The sequence below is a fragment of the Neovison vison genome, chromosome 7 (genome assembly GCF_020171115.1).
Source record: "Neovison vison isolate M4711 chromosome 7, ASM_NN_V1, whole genome shotgun sequence".
In the NCBI taxonomy this organism is placed as follows: Eukaryota; Metazoa; Chordata; class Mammalia; order Carnivora; family Mustelidae; genus Neogale; species Neogale vison.
Window position 1 is genome coordinate 173,587,382 of NC_058097.1, and position 8,830 is coordinate 173,596,211.

The following is an 8,830-nucleotide window of genomic DNA, read 5'->3' on the forward strand; positions in this document are numbered from 1 at the left end:
GTCACATGCTCTACTGACTGAGCCTATCAGGGGCCCCAAAGGGTATGTTCCTTTTTATTGCTGATTTTTATTTTATTATATGTATAACCACAATTTTCTTATTCATTCACCTAGTGGTGGAAATTTGGATTATTTCCAGCTATGAGTTTTTAATGAATAAAGCAGCTATAAACACTTGTGTACAAGTCTTTTTGTGGATATTGGTTTTTATTTTTCTTGAGTAAATACCTAGGAGTAGAATTGCTGTATTGCATGTTAAGTGTATGCTTAGTTTGATGAGAGAAAGGGAGAGTGAGGCTGAGAGTGAGACGGAGAGGAAGGAAGGAAGGAAGGAAGTAGGTAAAGGTCGGTTAAACCTGTTTTTCAAATTGTTTTCCTTTCCCACTGATTTCAGTTTCTTAAATCACAAATTTACCATTTTACTTTCGTACCTACAATGAATGAGAGTTCCATTTGTTCTGCTTGTCAACCCATGGTATTGTCAGTTTTTAAAAATTGTACCCATTCTAATGAGTGTGTAATAGCCTTATATTGTAGTTTTAATTTCAATTTTCCCAGATAACTAATGATGTTGGGCATCTCTTCATGTGCTTACTGAATACTTCTATATCTTCTTTAGAGAAATGTCTGCTGTAATTGTTTGCTCATTTTAATTGAGTTAACATTGAATTTTAAGTATTCTCTTATATATCTTGGATATAAGTCTCTTGTCTGATGTATGTATTGAGACTCCCCCCTCATTTGTGGTTTATCTTTTCATTTTATTGGTGGTGTTTTTTGGTGAGCATATTTAACTTTAATGATGTCCCAATTTATCAACTTTCCTTTCAGTAATTACTGATACTTGTGTTCAAGAAAATCCCAAAGTTGCAAAAATATTCTTCTGTGTTTTCTTCTGAAAATTTTATAGTTTTAGTTTTTATATTTAGGTATGTGATTAACTTCAAGGTGTGTGTATGTGTGGGTGTATGTGTGAGGGAAGAATCAGGGTTTTTTTTGTTTGTTCATCTGGCTGTTCAATTGTTCTAGCACGTTAGTCATAAAGATTATTCTTCTCCCACCGAATTACCCTGACTTCTTTATCAACAATTTATTGACTATAAATATAGTAGCTTATTTCTGAATACTCTATTGTTCCATTGCTCTATATGTCTACCTATATGTCAGTATCACATTGTCTTAATTACTGGAGCCTTATAGTTTGATTTAAGGTTCAACTATCTTTTATTTTAAATTTGTTTTGGCTATCCTACGTCCTTTATATTTCCATATAAATCTTAGAATAGCTTATTAATTTCCCAAAAATATGCTAGAATTTTGAATGGGATTGTGTTAAATGTATGGGTCACTTTGGAGAGAATGAGCATTTTAATAAAAATGAGTTTCTCTTTTTTTTTTTTCTCATGCATGAACATATGTTTTCTCTCCAATTATTGAGGTCTTTGATCTCTCAACAATGTATTTGGGTTTTCACTATAAAGTCTTGTAGATATTTTAATGTATATCTAAGTAGATAATATGTATTGATGCTCTTATAAATGATATTTTAAAATTGTTATTTCCTAATTAATTATTGCTAGTACATAGAATTATAATTGAGCTTTATATATTGACATTGTTTCCTGAGGATTTGTTAAAACCCTTATTAGTTTTAGTAGCTTTATTATGGACTCTTGGAATTTTCTAGGCACACGATTATATTGTCTGCAAATGTCGTTTTACTACTTCCTTTCCAATATATATGACCTTATTTCTTTTTATTGCCTAACTGTACATGCTAGGTTTCCAGTCCAATGTTGAACAGAAATAGTGAGAATAGATATCTTTACTTTGTTTCTATTCTGAGTGTGAAAGCATTCACTGTTTTGACATTAACTTTGATGTTAGCCTAAGGTTTTCCACAGATGACTTTTATCAAATTGAAGAAATTCCCGTCGATTCCTAGTTTGTTCATGGCTTTTATCATGGATAAGTGTTGAATTTTGCCAAATACTAAAAAAACACCCCATCTATTAGGATCATCATATTTTTTCTTTCTTTTTTCTTTTTTTTTTAAAAAGATTTTATTTATTTGTTTGACAGAGAGAGAAAGATCATAAGTAGGCAGAGAGACAGGCAGAGGAGGAGGGGGAAGCAGTCTCCCCACTGAGCAGAGAGCCCGAAGCGGGCCTTGATCCCAGGACCCTGAGATCACATCCTGAGCCAAAGGCAGAGGCTTAACCCACTGAGCCAACCAGGTGCCCATATTTTTTTCTTTTTAGTTTGTAATTGTGGTGAATAAAATTGATTTATTTTCAAATATTAAACCAAACTTAATTTTTCTAGATAAACGCAGCTTTTATTGGTGTAAGTTATGCGGCCCCATCAGACAACCAGCAATAGCTGAGTAGAGCCTCTTCCTCAGAATTCTGAGCACCAGTTCTGTGGGAGTCTTTCCTCAGAAACCCTGAGGTAGACAGGTCCTTCTCAGCAGACCAGCTACTCAGGGTTAATTCTCTGGGTAACTAATTTCTGGTAATTCCATCTTCTCCTTTTCACCTCCCAGCTCCAACACTCAAAATCATGGTTTCTCAGAGTTGGAAATACCTTAGAGATCATTTAGTGTAAACTTCCAACCAATGCATGAATCCTTGCTACAGTATCTCCGTTAAATAGTCCTCCATCATAGGCTTGAAATCACTTGGGACAAGGAACCCAGTATCTCTTATTTTCTCAAATACGAAGAAGTTAAGAAAATCAAGCAGATTAAGAAGAGATGCTCTTATCGTTGGGACTTAGCTTTCCTGAGCAGTGCTAAAAAGGTCATGATCCACAGTTTAATCTGTTTCAATGTTTGTGTTTTTGTTTTTTCTTTTAGCTGGGTTCTGCAAACTCCCATGGACATACTCTCAGGATTCACTGAGTTATTTATGGAAGATTAAAAAAAATATCTATGGGCGCCTGGGTGGCTCAGTGGGTTAAGCTGCTGCCTTCGGCTCAGGTCATGATCCTAGGGTCCTGGGATCGAGCCCCGTATTGGGCTCTCTGCTCAGCAGGGAGCCTGCTTCCCTTCCTTTCTCTCTGCCTGCCTCTCTGCCTACTTGTGATCTCTCTCTGTCAAATAAATAAATAAGTCTTAAATAAAAAAAAAAAACTATTTCTATAGCACTCTTAAGAAAGTTATATAGGTATATATTCTGACTGATTTCCATGACCACGGAGTACTCATAATAGGGTACTACCACACAATTTCAATATCCATATTTATTTTGTGTTTATATTTACAGTTTACTTGAGAGACTATTATTGGTTAAGAATAAGGATACTGGATCCAGACTGCTTGGGTTGTAATTCCAGATCAGAAACTCATTAGATATATGACTTTGGGCAAATTATGTTATCTTTCTGAGCCTCAGTTTCCTCACATTTAAAATGGTGACAAAGCACCTCATTCACGAACTCATGAGCATTACATAAATTAATATATTAGAACAATGCCTAGCACACAGCAAGTGTAGTATAAATGTTTGGTAGTATCATTAGGTAGTACTAGCTTGTCAGTTATTAACAGAAGCAGGCAGAATTAATGTGTACCTTAATCACTATGTTAGAAGTGGAGACTAAACCACATCACAGCACGTTGCACAAAGGATATAATAGATAAAGGATATAAAGGATATAATAAAGTCATAAGTAATCATGTGACACATAGTACCATAAACATACTCCAAAACACAGAGGAAATTTAGTTTCAGCAAATCTATCATTTGTCATATTAAAGTTCATTTAAATTTCACTACTTTTATGGTTTGCTTATAATTGATTATAAATTAGTCTTCTATTTATATGGGATAAGGACTAGAAGCATATGAAGTTTACATTTAGTTTCATGTTGTATATACTTAAAAAACATGCTACTGAAAATAATTTATCAATACTGGAAGTCCATGAGATAATTTTTCCCTTTAAGTTGGGTGCATTCATTACTCAAACTTGAGAAGTACTGATATAACCAAGCTAGTTCTTTCATTATTGAAGCACTGTCCCTAGTAATAGCTATAAGCTGGCAAGATATGAGACAATAAGCTTGTATTGAAGCTCCTGAATCAGGAGGACTCAGTCACCAGATTTAGGATCCAAGCTATGGAACTGGGAGAAGGTGCATTTAGAAGAGACTAAGAATCTATGATGGAAGAAGAATGAAGGCCAGGAGTAGATAAGGTGACATGGAACTAACAAATGTTTGAGTTCCATTAAGTGCCAGGCACCATTCTCAGAACAATTCTGTGAATTGATGGCCTTATTCTCCACTTTTCAAATGAGGAGAATGAGGTTCAGGGAAGTTGGTATCTTGCCTACAGTCACAGAACTAAAAAGTAGTAGAGTCAGGGCTCCCACCTAGCTGCCTGGCTTCAAAACTAAGCATTTTGCACCATAGCTTTGTCCCTAAAATCTACCAGCAAGCTCTGAGATGAAGAGCCATGACCAGGACTGCTGTCTGAAATTCTAGAATGCAAACTTTTTTTGGAATGGCAAAACCAGAAGGGCCTCTTCTGACTATTGCTTGGCTTCTGACCCACAGAGAGAAGGTTACCATGAGGGTTAATGTTTGTGTCAACTTGACTGGGCTATGGAATGCCCAGATGGTTGGTAAACATGATTCCTAAGGGTGTCTGTGAGGGTGTTTCCAGAAGAAATTACCATTTCAATTGGGTAAAGCCTGTCCAATCCATTGAGAATGTGACTAGAACAAAAAGGTGGAAATAGGTTGAATTGACTTTTGTCTATTTGAGCAGGGACATTCATCTTCTCCTCCCTCCAGTGATCCTTGTTCTCAGGCCTTCAGATCCAGACAGGAATAACAGCCTCTCACGCTTTCGGGCTTTCTAATGACAGTGCTGGCTTTCCTACATCTTGCTTGCAAAATTGTGTGAGCCTCCATAATTGTGTGAGCCAATACCTCATTATAATAAATCTCTTCCTAGAACTAGAGAAATATATACCTTATTGGTCTGTTTCTATGGAGAACCCTGACTAAAAAAGTTACCCTCAGGGAGAAGCAGCTAAAGAAGGCTGGCTCTCAGCATCCTAGCAGTTTTAGCTGTAGCTGTTGTTGGAGAACATTCCTACCAGAAACTTCTTTCCTTAACCCAATCTTGTGAAGGAAGAACCACTGGCCACTTACTTTCACAAGTAGGTTCATGACCTAAATAGTTAAAGATCCAAATATGCCTGGGAGAAATGTGGTTTCCCTTCCTCAGTTTACACGTCATTTTCTGCTAAGGAAGTGGAGGTGTCCATGTCTTGCTGCTGGGAGAATCCTCTTCTCCCAGAACAGCGTGGATGCTGAAAAGAAGACACAGAGACGAATGACCTGCTCTCCCTCTACCCATGGTTTTGCATTTTTCTTGTTTTTCACCACTAGAAAGCTATATGCTAAGCTTCATCCTCAAATATTCCTATGGCAAGTTTGAGTTGAAACACTCCCAGGCTCTCTGTTTTCAGAAAGCCCAGTCCCCAAATACAGAGAAGATTTCTGTGAAAGGGTTTTGACTCCTCTCTTTCCTTGCTGCTTCAGTGTTCCCTAGGAGCTCCCAGACTCTGGAGAGCCTTGTTCCCCCAAACCTAGGCTCCTCCGGCATTCTCTGCTATGCAGGGTAAGGGGCATTTGACATTTCTCCACTGGCTTCACTCAATTGTTAAGGTCAGATGTGGTTTTTGTGGAGTGCAGTTATTATAAATATTTTTAAATTACTGATAGTTTAGAAAAGCTTCTTTCAGCTTTACAACTCATTTTAGGTAACATTATGTAAATTCTTAGAACTGTCAAATTTACAAAAACTTTATCAAGCTCTTAGATTTGAAAGGAGTTTCCACATACCAGCATCTGGCTCCATACATTCCAAACCTTATTTGTCCTCCACTCTCCACATACCTCTGGTGCTGAGTGCCACAGAAAACATTCACAGCATCATATGACCTCTGGCCTTGTACCTTTAAGTTATGACACCAAGTGAGTTAGCATAGAAAGAAATAGGATTATTTCTGGAAGCTATATCCACACCAACATGGCCAATTATAGGGCATAGGGAAGTGACCTTAATCCATACAAATATGTACTACCAACCTCAAGTTCATTGCATGCCCAATTCAATTTACCTTAGGATGTGCAAAGTGTCTCAGCCATACCAAAACCATCAGACGTGCACATGAGTGTGAGACAGGGGACACTGAGGGGGAAAGGGCAGTAGAGTATGACATATATTGCAAATATTGCAAACCATGTGACCCTGTCAAGATATTACTAGAGTTCCTCCCAGAGACTTGGAAGGGACTGATGCAGACAAGCCCTGAAACTAAAGCTTGAGTTGCTTCTCAATCTGTCTCTGCCGTGCATTAGGGGTGGATGAACTTCTTACTCTTCACAGCCCATTTCCTTTAGTGTTCATAGTGTCTTTAATGTTACTTTACTTCTTTACTAGATGGACTTCCTAGTTGCTAAAATAGATTATTAGCCATTTAATTATTATTTATTATTATTTAAATAATTAATCCGCACTCCATATCCATTATCCATAAATAATTAATATTATTTAATATTACTTAAATTTTATTTAAATAATTAATCCATCCTCCTTTTTGCACATTACAGAGAGTTGTCTGTGACAGAAACAGTGATGTGATGGGTCTTACTCACGTGAATTTTAATTTGGGACCTAAACTAAGGCTTGTTTTCTCTGACTACATCTATATTAAGATATTTTTGGTTCATCTTTTCTGGATGGTCAATAACTTCCACCTTATGTACTTTGTTTTCAGCTATTCAGCCAGGTAACTGCCCATGTCTTTGAAATGCCCCCTCAAAGCCCCCCAAAGTGAGTTTCATGTACTACACATCACCTGTGTAAGATTCATAATCCCAAGCACAGTCTCCAAATTTGGAGAAAATTTGGTCAGTTGTTGTCACGTGCTATATTTACAAATAGACTGTAATACACTTTTATTTGTATGGTTTCATGCTCTACAATATTCCCTGAAGGATTTGAGGTACTTTATGATTATATACTTTTTTAAGTTTTTCCAAAACAAACAAACAAAAAAGCCAAAGAACAAAACAAAACAAAGAAAATACTAAAACAAAACATAAAACTGAAAGAAAAATTTGGAGATGAAATTTCAACAAGCATAAGTGCAAGCATGATGACCACATCTGGGATAGTAAATCAAGTCTAAGTTTCTTTGTTACAAAAACAACAAGGGAAACCTGATAAGTTCTGAGATGCATGCTGTTCAACAGATCAAACCATCACTATTTTTCGGAGGCTCAGCTTTTCCTGGCTCTGAGAGGAGGCTCAGGATATATCTCATTTATTGTTTAAATCCCAGAGGGGTACCTGGTACTTAGTAAACAGTCATTAAATATTTTTTTGGAAAAATAAATAAATGGTTGAATGAAATCAAAGTTTGCTTTCTCTAATAAATAAGTTGAGAATTATTTAAAGGTCCACTTTGTGTCTCATTCACTTTTATTTCCCCCAAAATACTTACTATGGTTCATTTATTCCCATGACAAAAATTTACTGAAGGCCTGTTATATGCCAGGCATTGTTCCAAGCTCTAGGAACATGGTAGTGAGCAAAACATTCTAATGAAGAAACAGATAAAAAATGGAGTAATTTTTATATATTTATATATTTTTATTCATATTTATATAGTATATTAGATAGTGATCCTTCATGATAGTGAGCACATGTTTGAATTTTGTATGAGCTCCAAAAGGAACCCCACCCACCAGAAAACCCTAGAGGGTCTTCTAACCACAAGGCCTCAGAATTGTGATGTAACAACTGGGTCTGTTCAATGGCTTCATTGGAGGCCTTAGAATGGTTCCTGGATTATGTCGCCCAGTAATGGCTGGGTTGTCTTTTGAAAATTTTAAATCAGAGAACTATGGGGTGGGAAACTTGGAGCCCAGAAGCTCTCTTAGGAAAACCTGACCCTGTCAAATTAAATAGTGAGAGCCTGAACTGAGGCCATTTTTAGAAACAGGATCTCCTTGTGGTCCATTTATAACTCTGAGCCATTCTGTTTCCTACTAAGGGAACTCCCAGGATGGGGCCACTCCACCCAGCAAAATGCCCATGGTCAAACACGGTCATTGGCCCCCGAAGAATGTTCTCCTCTCCTTTGGCTCTCCTTCTGCATACAGGGACTGTTCCAGCATCCCCTTTATCTGTGGCGCCAAGAAGACTAACAGTCCCCTGACAGCAGGGGCTGGAAGGGCATGCACTGGAGGCTGCCTGATGGCCAGGGCCCATTAACCTCCTCTTCCAGCTCATTGTTTTACAAGTGGTCATCGCCACCTCGCCGCCCAGTCAGAAGCCAGTAGCAGCTTTATAGCCTACTTACAGAAAATGGCTCAGCACTTAGGCATTTTCTGGTGCCCCAGGATTCAAAGTGAAATTAATTTCCATTACCTCCCATAATAAATCACCTCACCCAACACATGTATGAAATTCCATTCTAGAGACTCAAGTCATTCTGGGGCTCCACAGAAATGCATACACACTTCAGCTTGCACTTAGTTAATTTCTCTGCTTGGGACAGAGCTGATGGGGCCCTGCAAAACAATTAGGTTCCAGGAGAGCCAACAGAAGGCAAAGCAGCCCTGTAACACTCAGACAGGAAGCCAGGCTGATGATCCTGGCTATTTTTTTTTTTTTAAAGATTTTATTTATTTATTTGACAGAGAGAGATCACAAGTAGGCAGAGAGAGAGAGAGGAGGAAGCAGGCTCCCTGCTGAGCAGAGAGCCCGACGCGGGACTCGATCCCAGGACCCTGAGACCATGA